We start from the raw sequence: 10,621 nt of genomic DNA on the forward strand, positions 1-10,621 counted from the left end.
GTTCACGTTTAAAACATTTGAATAAAGTAATCGAACCTTAAAGTGCTAGCTTTTAGACAAAAAGTATCATTTATTCTTGCTCCAATCATAAGGGAGAACTTTTGATGCTAAAGTCAAAATGCAAATTTAAACGAAAAAAAATAAAGTTTCAAATGAGGCAAGGATATAGTAGATGATATAATAACGTTCAACAAGCGAATTGGAAAGAAAAGCCACTCGCTCTTTAAAACACCCTAGTTTTAAGTGAAAATTCACGTAGTGATTTAGGGGTTAACAAGGCATAGTAATCTAAAAGGCACAAATTCACCATCCAAACACCAAATTACAGTTAGAATTCTTCTTCATAAGTCCTACCATCCTATACTGAACCTTTAGTACCATCGAATAAGGATTTCATGCCACGCGCTATTCGAATAATGACTAAGGACTAGTAGAGAAACTCGGTCTCGAACAATCAACACTCACTATTCAATTCAAAGGCATAAAATTGCGAGAAAATCTTAATTTCAATCATAAAACCAAACTCAAAATGATTCAACAACTCGAACTTGAAGTTGGAAAGGAAAGCAAGTACAACTTTAGAAAAACAAAATTTTCTCTAGTTTTGCACGATGCTGTTTGAAAAATCACATCTCAAGATTTGTAAGTCCAAAATTTATAAATTTTATACCATTGAAAAATAGATTCAAAGGACTACAATTTCCCAGAAGACACATTTATGAGATTTTATTCACAACTCAGGCAAAGTTCAGTCTCAAGTTGCTACTTCATCAGGTAGAAAAATTGAACAGGTGTGAAAATTCAATCAAATTTGAAAAATCACAGATATTCATAGGAACTGAGAAAAACTCTGAAATTTTCACGATAGACAGTATTCTGAATCTAGTTTCAAATGCAAAAGCAAAACTCAATTTGAATTTTTCTACACTATGATACGACAGATTTTCCAAGACTGTTCAGAGTCTCCTGCGAAAAATTTTTTTTGCAACACTTGACTCAACCTTCTCACTTAAGTTCATGATTTTTGGTTCAAACCCAACTTACAATCAAAGTTTAATGTCTAACAAGATTTGTGGAGTAAGATTCCCCCAAAATTTCTTGGAAATAAAGGCTAATAGTACTCAAAAGTTTTGACCAGCAAGAAGCTTTGAAAACAGAATTTTTTCACCAAAATTTGCAACAAAATCCAACTAAGATTCAAGCTTTCCAAGCAATAAACACACAAGCCACAACATCAAACTTTAAAGCACCAAAATCTACTACAAACATTCATCATAAAAGCACAAGAATGAACCTCAAGTCATCTACCTAACTTGCCATGAAAACACAAGGAATTTTTCTCAAGTCATCTACCTAAATCAAGGTTTTAAAGAAACCCATCAATAACCCATCAAAGATTCAATCTCTCTACCAACAAATTTACTAGAAACTTGAAGGAAAAAGAGGGTTTCAAGCCAATACCTCTCCTAAAAATTTCAACCAAACAACAAGTCCAAGTTTCCTCCAAAAATTGCCTCCAAGCAAGACTTCCTTCCAAGTTCAAGCAAGGTTCCAAGAATCAACCAAAGTTGGGGAAGATTGAAGCAAGAAATGGACGAAGAAAGTTGAACTTTTCTTCTTGTTTTTGGGAGGAGAAGCTCGGCCAAGAGGAGTGGAAAAAGAAGAGAAAAAGTGATGGGAAAAAGTGAGAGTTTATTGGGTTTTACAAGCAACCAAAATCAACTAGGAATAGTGAGAGAATAGGGTTCAACTCTCAAGTTTTGTCAATCTCCTATGAGATTCAAATCTTACTACACTTTCATGATTATGATCATATTTTGCTAGTTGGTTGTACTAGTACGTCTCAATAAAATTTAACGTAGTTATGCTAAAATGTGCGCGTAAAAGATTTTTTTTTTTTTTTTACTATTCCAACTAGTGATTAAATTACTAAGCAATTACTAATAGAAAAAAATGATTTAAAACGAATAAGTTGAGAAAAGATAGGAAACTAAACATGTGAATAAATAGTTAAAGAAATAATTAAATGATTGAAACACTTGACTAAATAAATATATATATATAAACAAAATTTTTGAGTTTTCACATCCTCTCTCCATTAAAAGAATTTCGCCTTTGAAATTCTCGCCTGGATTAGTAAATCACTTGGGGTACTTCTTTCGCATTTCCTCTTGTAATTCCCACGTAATTTCTTCAATTTCATGGTTTCTCCAAAGCACTTTTACTAAGAAAATTTGCTTATGCATCAGCTCTTTTACTTTTTTGCCCAAAAGCTGTACAAGTTGCTCCTTATAAGTCAGTGATTCATCTATCTCGATGTCCCCTAACTGAAGCACGTGAGTAGGGTTGGGATGATACTTTTTGAGCATAAAAACATAGAATACATTATGTATCATAGACAAACTCGCTGGTTCCAGACGATACGCTACACTTCCCACGCGTTGGAGAATCTCAAAAGGTTCTACGTATCTTGGGTTAAGTTTCTTTCCTTTCCCCGACATGATACTTGCCTTAAGTGACGTGACTCTAAGAAACACCTTATCTCCAATCTCGAATTTCAAGTCTTTTTTTCGATTATCTGCATAACTCTTTTGCCGGTTTTGAGTTACTTAAATTCTTTGGCGTATTAGCTTCACTTTCCCATACGTTTCTTCAATCCAAGGCACCGTTGTAGGGTCCAAAACTCTTCGTTCTCCTAGTTCATCCCAATGAATTGGGGACCTACACTTCCTTCCATATAGTGTCTCATATGGTGCCATTTGAATGGATGAGTGGTAACTATTATTATAAGCAAACTTCACTAAAGTCAAGTATTGTTCCCAGCTTTCTCGGAAATCCAAAACACACGTCCTCAACATGTCTTCAAGAGTTTGGATCGTTCTCTCTGACTGTCCATCGGTCTAAGGATGATATGTAGTGTTATGATTCAACTTAGTTCCCAAGCTTTCTTGCACCTTTTTCTAAAGTCGCGATACAAGCCGAAGATCTCTATCAGACACTATACTCACTGGCACTCCATGTAACCTTATAATCTTATCCATGTATAGCTTAACTAGTTTCTCCAAAAAATACTTCATGTTAATAGGCAAGAAGTGAGCTGACTTAGTTAATCGGTTAACTGTTACCCAAATAGCATCATGTCCCTTTTGAATTCTTGGTAACCCCAACACAAAATCCATTGTAATGTATTCTCATTTCCACTCGGGTACCTCTAAGGGTTGTAATAATCCTGATGATTTTTGGTGTTCAACTTTAACTTGCTGACAAATCAAGCATGTCTGTATAAATTGGGCAATCTCTCTTTTCATATTATTCCACCAATAGAGCAATTTCAAATCTTAGTACATCTTATTACTTCTCGGATGCATCGTGTATCTGGAACAGTGGATTTCTTCCAAAATCTCTTTTTTCAAACCTTCATCTTTTGGCATAACTATCTGGTTTCAAAACCTCAAGATCCCTTCAGGTCCTAAATTAAAGTCCAATATTTCATCCTTTTGCACATTTTCTACCCAATTCTATACCATAGGGTCATTCTTTTGTACCTCTTTGAGACGGTCTAACAAAGTAGATTTCATTTGGATATTTCCACAAATTGCCTTTTGTCATTCTATATGTGGATTCCATTTGCTTACTTCTTCTATCATGTGCCATTCCTTAACCATCAACCCTGCTATTTGAACTTTACGATTTAAGGTATCAACTACTATATTAGCCTTTCTCGGATGATAGTTGATTGTACAATTATAATTTTCTAAGAACTCCATCCGCCGGCGCTGCATTAGATTCGACTTTTTTTGGGAAAACAAGTACTTAAGACTCTTGTGGTCCGTATACACATCAAATGTTACTCCATACAAGTAGTGTTCTACTTTTTCAAAGCAAAAATCACTGCCGCTAGTTCTAGGTCATGGGTCAGATAATTTTGCTGATGAGATTTCAATTTTGTAGAAACATAAATAATTACATTTTCATTTTGCATCAACACACATCCCAAACCTTCTTTTGATGCATCTGTATAAACTGTGAAGCCGTCCTTCCCATTAGGTAAGGTTAATACGGGTGCTCTAGTCAACTGCCTTTTTAACTCTTGGAAGCTATTTTCACACTTAGCATTCCAAATGAACTTATTATATTTCTTAATCAACCCAGTCATCGGCCCAGCAATTTTGGAGAAATTTTTGATGAACCAATGATAATACCCTGTTAAACCCAAGAAATTACGAATGTCAGTAGGATTTTTCAGTTGTTTCCACTTGATAACAGCTTCTACCTTAGATGGATCCACCGTGATTCCGTCCTTAGAGATTATATGACTTAGAAAAAATATTTTCTCCAACCAAAAGTCATATTTGCTGAATTTAGCGTACAATTGGTGCTCCCTCAGGATTTGTAGCACTACCCTTAAATGGTGTTTATGATCTTCTCGCGTTTTTGAATAAACTAAAATATCATCGATAAAAATCACCACAAATTAATCCACGTAGGGTTTAAAAACACAATGCATTAAGTTCATAAAAACTGTAGGGGTATTAGTTAACCCAAAAGACATTACCACAAATTCAAAATGTCCATACCTAAAATTAAAAGTAGTTTTTGGTATGTTTTCTTTCTTAATTCTCAACTGGTAATACCTTTGTCTAAGATCCAATTTAGAAAACACCATAACTCTTTTTAACTGATCAAATAATTTATCAATGTGAGGTAAATCGTATTTATTCTCAATGGTGATATTGTTCAAGTCTTAGTAGTCAATGCACAATCTCAAACTTTCATTTTTCTTTTTAACAAATAATATCGGTGCTTCCCACGGAGAATCACTTTCTCTTATAAATTCTCGCTCTAACAGATCCTGTAGTTGCAATTTCAATTCTTTCAATACAATAGGAGCCATCCGATACGGAGTTTTAGATATAGGTTCTGCCTCAGGAACTAGATCAATCTTAAACTCTACTTTCCTTTCTTGTGACAAGGATGCAAGCTCATTAGGAAAGACGTCAAGAAATTCCTTCACTACCAGTACATCCTCTAACTTCAATTGATCTTTTGGAGTATTGATTAAAAATGTTAGGTACCCTTGTGCTCCTTTACTTAATAATTTTCTAATCCGAATTTCCGAAATAAAAGCAGACGAAACTAGCCTACCCCTCACATCCAATTTTAGGGTTGCTTCTCCAGGAATACGAAGCTCCACTACTTTCATCTTACAATCTAATTGAGTATGGTATCCAGCTAACCAATCCATTCCCAAGATAACGTCATACTGCTTAATGGTTAAATTCATCAAATCTGCCAACAGTTTACCCTCTCAAATCCATCTCACAATTTTTATACATCAAGTTGGCAATCAAACATTGGTCCCCAGTAGGTGTCCCGACCTTTAGATCATATGGCAACTTTGTTGGGTTTTAGGGACACTACGCAGCGGAAAAATAAAAATTTTTTCCCTAAAACCATCCAGGAATCACCCTAGATTTTACGTATGATGTACTAAAGGTAGGGTTTTAGGATTACCTTAATCCAAGCGGCGTCTCCCTGCAGCGTTGTTTGAGGATGGTCAGCCCCTAAGCAGTCCAGTCGTCCTGCCTCTACTGATATCCACGCTAGAGCAACCCTGGGTCGTCTCACGAACTATGTATTGAAGAGCAAGAAAAAGTTGCTAGCCCTTCTTGATCTTATTCGAAAAATATGTGACGCTCACAGATTCTCCCTTTTTTTGCCTTTTGTTACCTTCACCCTCTCGCATCTGTATCTCACCCCAAAAAAAAACCATTGGAGAGAGAGAGGGATATCTGATGATATAGAATGATGAGTCTTCTTATCTGATTCAAAATCAAAACAAAAAGACTTCTCTTAACACAAGACTCTATCTATCATTATCTGATAGATAAGAGATAACCATTTACTCTTATATGCTCAAATAGGCCTGGGATTAATTTTCTTTTAAAATTAAACCCCTATAATACACATAGTTTCAATCCAGGATTAAATCTCTATTGCGTGTGACCCAATAGGTCCCGAATACATTGGTAATAATTATGGTTTAATAATTAGATAAAATAAACGACTTTATTTTATCATAACTTATAATAAATAATTAATCCATAATTATAAATCACGAGCGGTGTCTAGCAACACATCGTGATTGCCCAATTATTCGGAATTAGTCAAGGGAATTTGACCTAACCTTTCCGTGAAAAATTACCGTGTAATTATTATCCTTTCACCAAAGATATCCAATTAGTCAGGAATAAGGAATAAGTGCCAATTCCTTGATGACTAATTAAATTTTCTAGTTCCCGAAATTTACCCTTAATTAGGTTAAATTGAAGACATTCTTCAATTTGCCTAATAGTCGACTTTAGGGTTAATTTCTCACTAGTGGCCATCCGGATATCAACTCCTTCTATCAGAGTGGTAAATCCTATCTTGATCACCCATTTTCTTTACGTGCTTCACACTACATCCAACTTCTACACTTTAAGGTACTCACGAAGAGTAACAAGTAAATAGAGTCAAAATGTAGCAATTCACACTCAAGATACTATGGTGATCTCAAGTCGTAGGATCACTTACACAATTTTTCACTAGAGATACACCATTGGCACTAAATAGATATCCTAACGGGATCTCTAAACGGATCACTCCAATGCATTTGTACTTTTCAAATCATCTACACATTAGCCTAAGTATCTTCATACCATAGTTGATGAGAACAACCACTAATTACATTAATTAGAGGCTAACTGTGTACTAGTTTTACCGTACTAAAGATGTCCTATTTCATTAGTACAAAAACTAGGGAATTTTAATAATATTACTATAAATGTGATTGATATCTCATAGTCACCAACTCTTGTGACTATCATCACATTAGTAATATTATAAGGACTTTATCGGTTGTATCTAATATTTAACAGATAAATAAGAAGTTATTAAAATACAAAACATATAATAAGGAATGTATAAAATAAAAAAAACAAATACATTGTTTTAGGGCATACATTCCAACAATCTCCCACTTGCACTAAAACACATTATCCATGTTTTTCATCCCATAAGATAATACATGACTATCATGCTTCTTTTGAGGAAGAACTTTAGTAAGAGGATCAGCTATGTTATCCTCTGTGGAGACTCTCTCTATCTTTACATCATTCCTAGCAACAATTTCTCTAATCAAGTGAAATCTCCTAAGCACATGTTTGGATCGCTGATGAAACCTAGGTTCCTTGGCTTGAGCTATAGCTCCATTGTTATCACAGTACAAAGTGACCGGATCAACAATGGTTGGAACCACACCAAGTTCAGTTACGAACTTCTTGATCCAAACTGCTTCCTTAGCTGCTTCCACTGCCGCAATGTACTCGGCCTCTGTTGTAGAATCTGCTGTGGTGTCTTGTTTGGAACTCTTCCAACAGACAGCACCTCCATTAAGAGTAAAAATGAAGCCTGACTGTGATTTACAATCATCCTTATCTGATTGAAAACTCGCATCAGTATAGCCTTTGAGCTCTAACTCACCCTTTCCATATATTAAGAACAAATCTTTGGTCCTTCTTAAGTACTTAAGAATGTTCTTAACGGCTATCCAATGACCCTCACCTGGATTAGCTTGAAATCTGCTTGTGACACTCAGAGCATAGGAGACATCAGGTCTTGTACATAACATAGCATACATAATTGATCCAATTGCTGAAGCATATGGAACATTGTGCATCTTATCAGTCTCAACTTGTGTCTTTGGACACATGTTTTTAGAAAGGCTTATACCATGAGTCATAGGTAAATTACCCCTCTTAGACTGATCCATGCTAAACCTTTTTAGCACTTTCTCTATGTATGTAGATTGTGAAAGATCCAGTAGCTTTTTAGATCTATCTCTATAGATCTTAATGCCTAATATATAGGCCGCTTCTCCTAAATCTTTCATGGAAAAGTTCTTCGACAACCAACCCTTTACCGATTGTAACATCGGTATATTGTTTCCCATTATTAATATGTCATCTACATATAAAATAAGGAAAACAATTGAACTCCCACTAACTTTCTTATACACACAAGGTTCATCCGGATTCTTGAGAAATCCAAACTCTTTGATCGTCTCATCGAATCGGATATTCCAACTCCTAGATGCTTGCTTGAGTCCATAAATAGACTTTTGTAGCTTACATATTTGACTCGGATTTGGAGATGTAAAGCCTTCAGGTTGTGTCATATACACATCCTCATGCAATGTCCCGTTAAGGAACGCGGTCTTTACATCCATCTGCCAAATCTCATAGTCATGATATGCTGCTATGGCAAGCAATATCCGAATGGTTTAAGCATAGCTACTGGTGAGAAAGTTTCATCGTAATCGATTCCCTCTTTCTGCTTGTAGCCTTTGGCTACCAGTCTAGCTTTATAGGTAACCACATTACCATCCATGTCAGTCTTCTTCTTGAAGATCCATTTACACCCTACAGGTTTTATCCCTTCAGGTGGATCAACTAAGGTCCACACCTTATTGTCATACATGGAATTTATTTCGGAATTCATGGCTTCTAACCATTTAGAGGAGTCTGGATTACTCATTGCCTCTTGGTAGGTAGTAGGTTCGTCATCTTGAATGACTAGAACATCATTGCTATGGCTCACAAGAAATTGGTATCTCTTGGGAGTTGAGCGTGTTCTTACTGACCTACGAAGCCCTTGTGTATTAACAGTTTCAGTATCTACCCCATCATTATGTGGTTGAAGCTGTTCTTCATGAGATCATTCAATGTTTGTTGGATGATCCTGAATTTCTTCAAGATCTATTCTACTCCCACTGCTTCTTTCTAGAATGTATTCTTTCTCTAGAAAAATAGCATGTTTTGAGACAAACACTTTTTGCTCAATTGGATTGTAGAAATAGTATCCTATAGACTCTCTTGGATACCCTACAAACAAACATTTATCAGATCTAGGTTCAAGCTTGTCTGACTCTGCCCTCTTCACATAAGCTGGGCAGCGCCAAACCTTCATATAAGACAGATTTGGTTTCTTTCCTTTCCATATCTCATATGGTGTGGAGTCGACAACTTTAGTGGGTACTCTATTAAGAGTGTAAGAGGCTGCATCTAATGCAAATCCCCAAAACGATTTTGGGGCACTTGAGTGGTTCATCATAGAACGAACCATATCCAATAAGGTTCGGTTTCTCCTTTCAGATACACCATTTAACTGTGGTGTACCTGGAGGAGTCCATTGTGGAACTATTCCATTATCCTTTAAATAAACTCCAAACTCGTCATTTAAGTATTCTCCACCACGATCAGATCGTAGTATCTTAATACTTTTATTGGTTTGTTTTTCTATTTCATTCTTGAATTCCTTAAACTTTTCAAAGGATTCAGATTTGTATTTCATTAAATACACGTAACCATATCTCGAATGGTCATCTGTGAAGGTGATGAAGTATGAAAAACCTCCCCTAGCAGTGATCGACATCGGGCCGCATACATCAGTATGTACTAGCCCAAGTAAATCACTGGCTCGTTCCCCTTTTCCAGTAAAGGGCATTTTGGTCATTTTGCCAAATAAACAAGTTTCGCATGTATCATATGATTCATAATCAAATGAATCCAAGTATCCGTGTTGGTATAACTTGGAGATGCATTTTTCATTTACATGACCAAACCTACAGTGCCAGAGGTAGGTTTTATTTAGTTTATCTGTTTTCATTCTTTTTCCACTCACATTGAGAATTTGATGATCAAGATCTAGAATATATAAACCGTTATTCCAACTTCCAGAACCATAAAACACACCATTTTTAGAAAAAGAACAACATTTATTCTCCTGGGTTATCCGAAACCCATTTAAATCCAAACAGGAAATAGAAATGATGTTTGTAGTAAGTGCTGGAACACAATAACAATTCGATAATTCTAAAATCAATCCATTGGGTAAAGTGATATAATAAGTCCCTACAGCTAAAGCAACAACTTTTGCTCCATTGCCCACACGTAGGATGACTTCTCCTTTTCCCAGCTTTCTACTGTCCCTTAGACCCTGCATAGATGTGCAAATGTGAGAACCACATCCGGTATCTAATACCCAAGAGTCTGATTTGGAAGTAGACACATTAATCTCAATCATATATGTACCTGATGATGAAACTTCAGCAAGCTTCTTTTGCTTCAGGCTCTCCAAGTATGACTTGCAGTTCCTTTTCCAATGTCCAGTTTGATTACAATGGAAGCAGGTTGCTTTGGACTGATCCGCCTTTGCCTTTTTGGGTTTTTGGGTGGGCTTGTTTTTGGATTTCTTAAATCCCTTTTCTTGCCTCTTCCTCTTCTTAGAGGAAGTAACAACAAGCACACCAGTAGAGTCTTTTCCCTTTTTGATTTCTTTCTCAGCAGTTTTCAGCACATTCAACAATTGAGGCAAAGTGTGCTGCAGATTATTCATCTGATAGTTCATAACAAACTGTGAGAAAGAATCTGGCAGAGATTGGAGCACTAAATCAATATTCAGCTCCTGATCCATTTTAAAACCTAATTCGGCCAGTTTTTCAATTAGCCCAATTATTTTTAAGACATGCGGAGCAACAGGTGCTCCCTCTGCCATCTTGCACCTGAACAATTCTTTAGAG

The sequence above is a fragment of the Coffea arabica genome, chromosome 5e (genome assembly GCF_036785885.1).
Source record: "Coffea arabica cultivar ET-39 chromosome 5e, Coffea Arabica ET-39 HiFi, whole genome shotgun sequence".
NCBI lineage: Eukaryota > Viridiplantae > Streptophyta > Magnoliopsida > Gentianales > Rubiaceae > Coffea > Coffea arabica.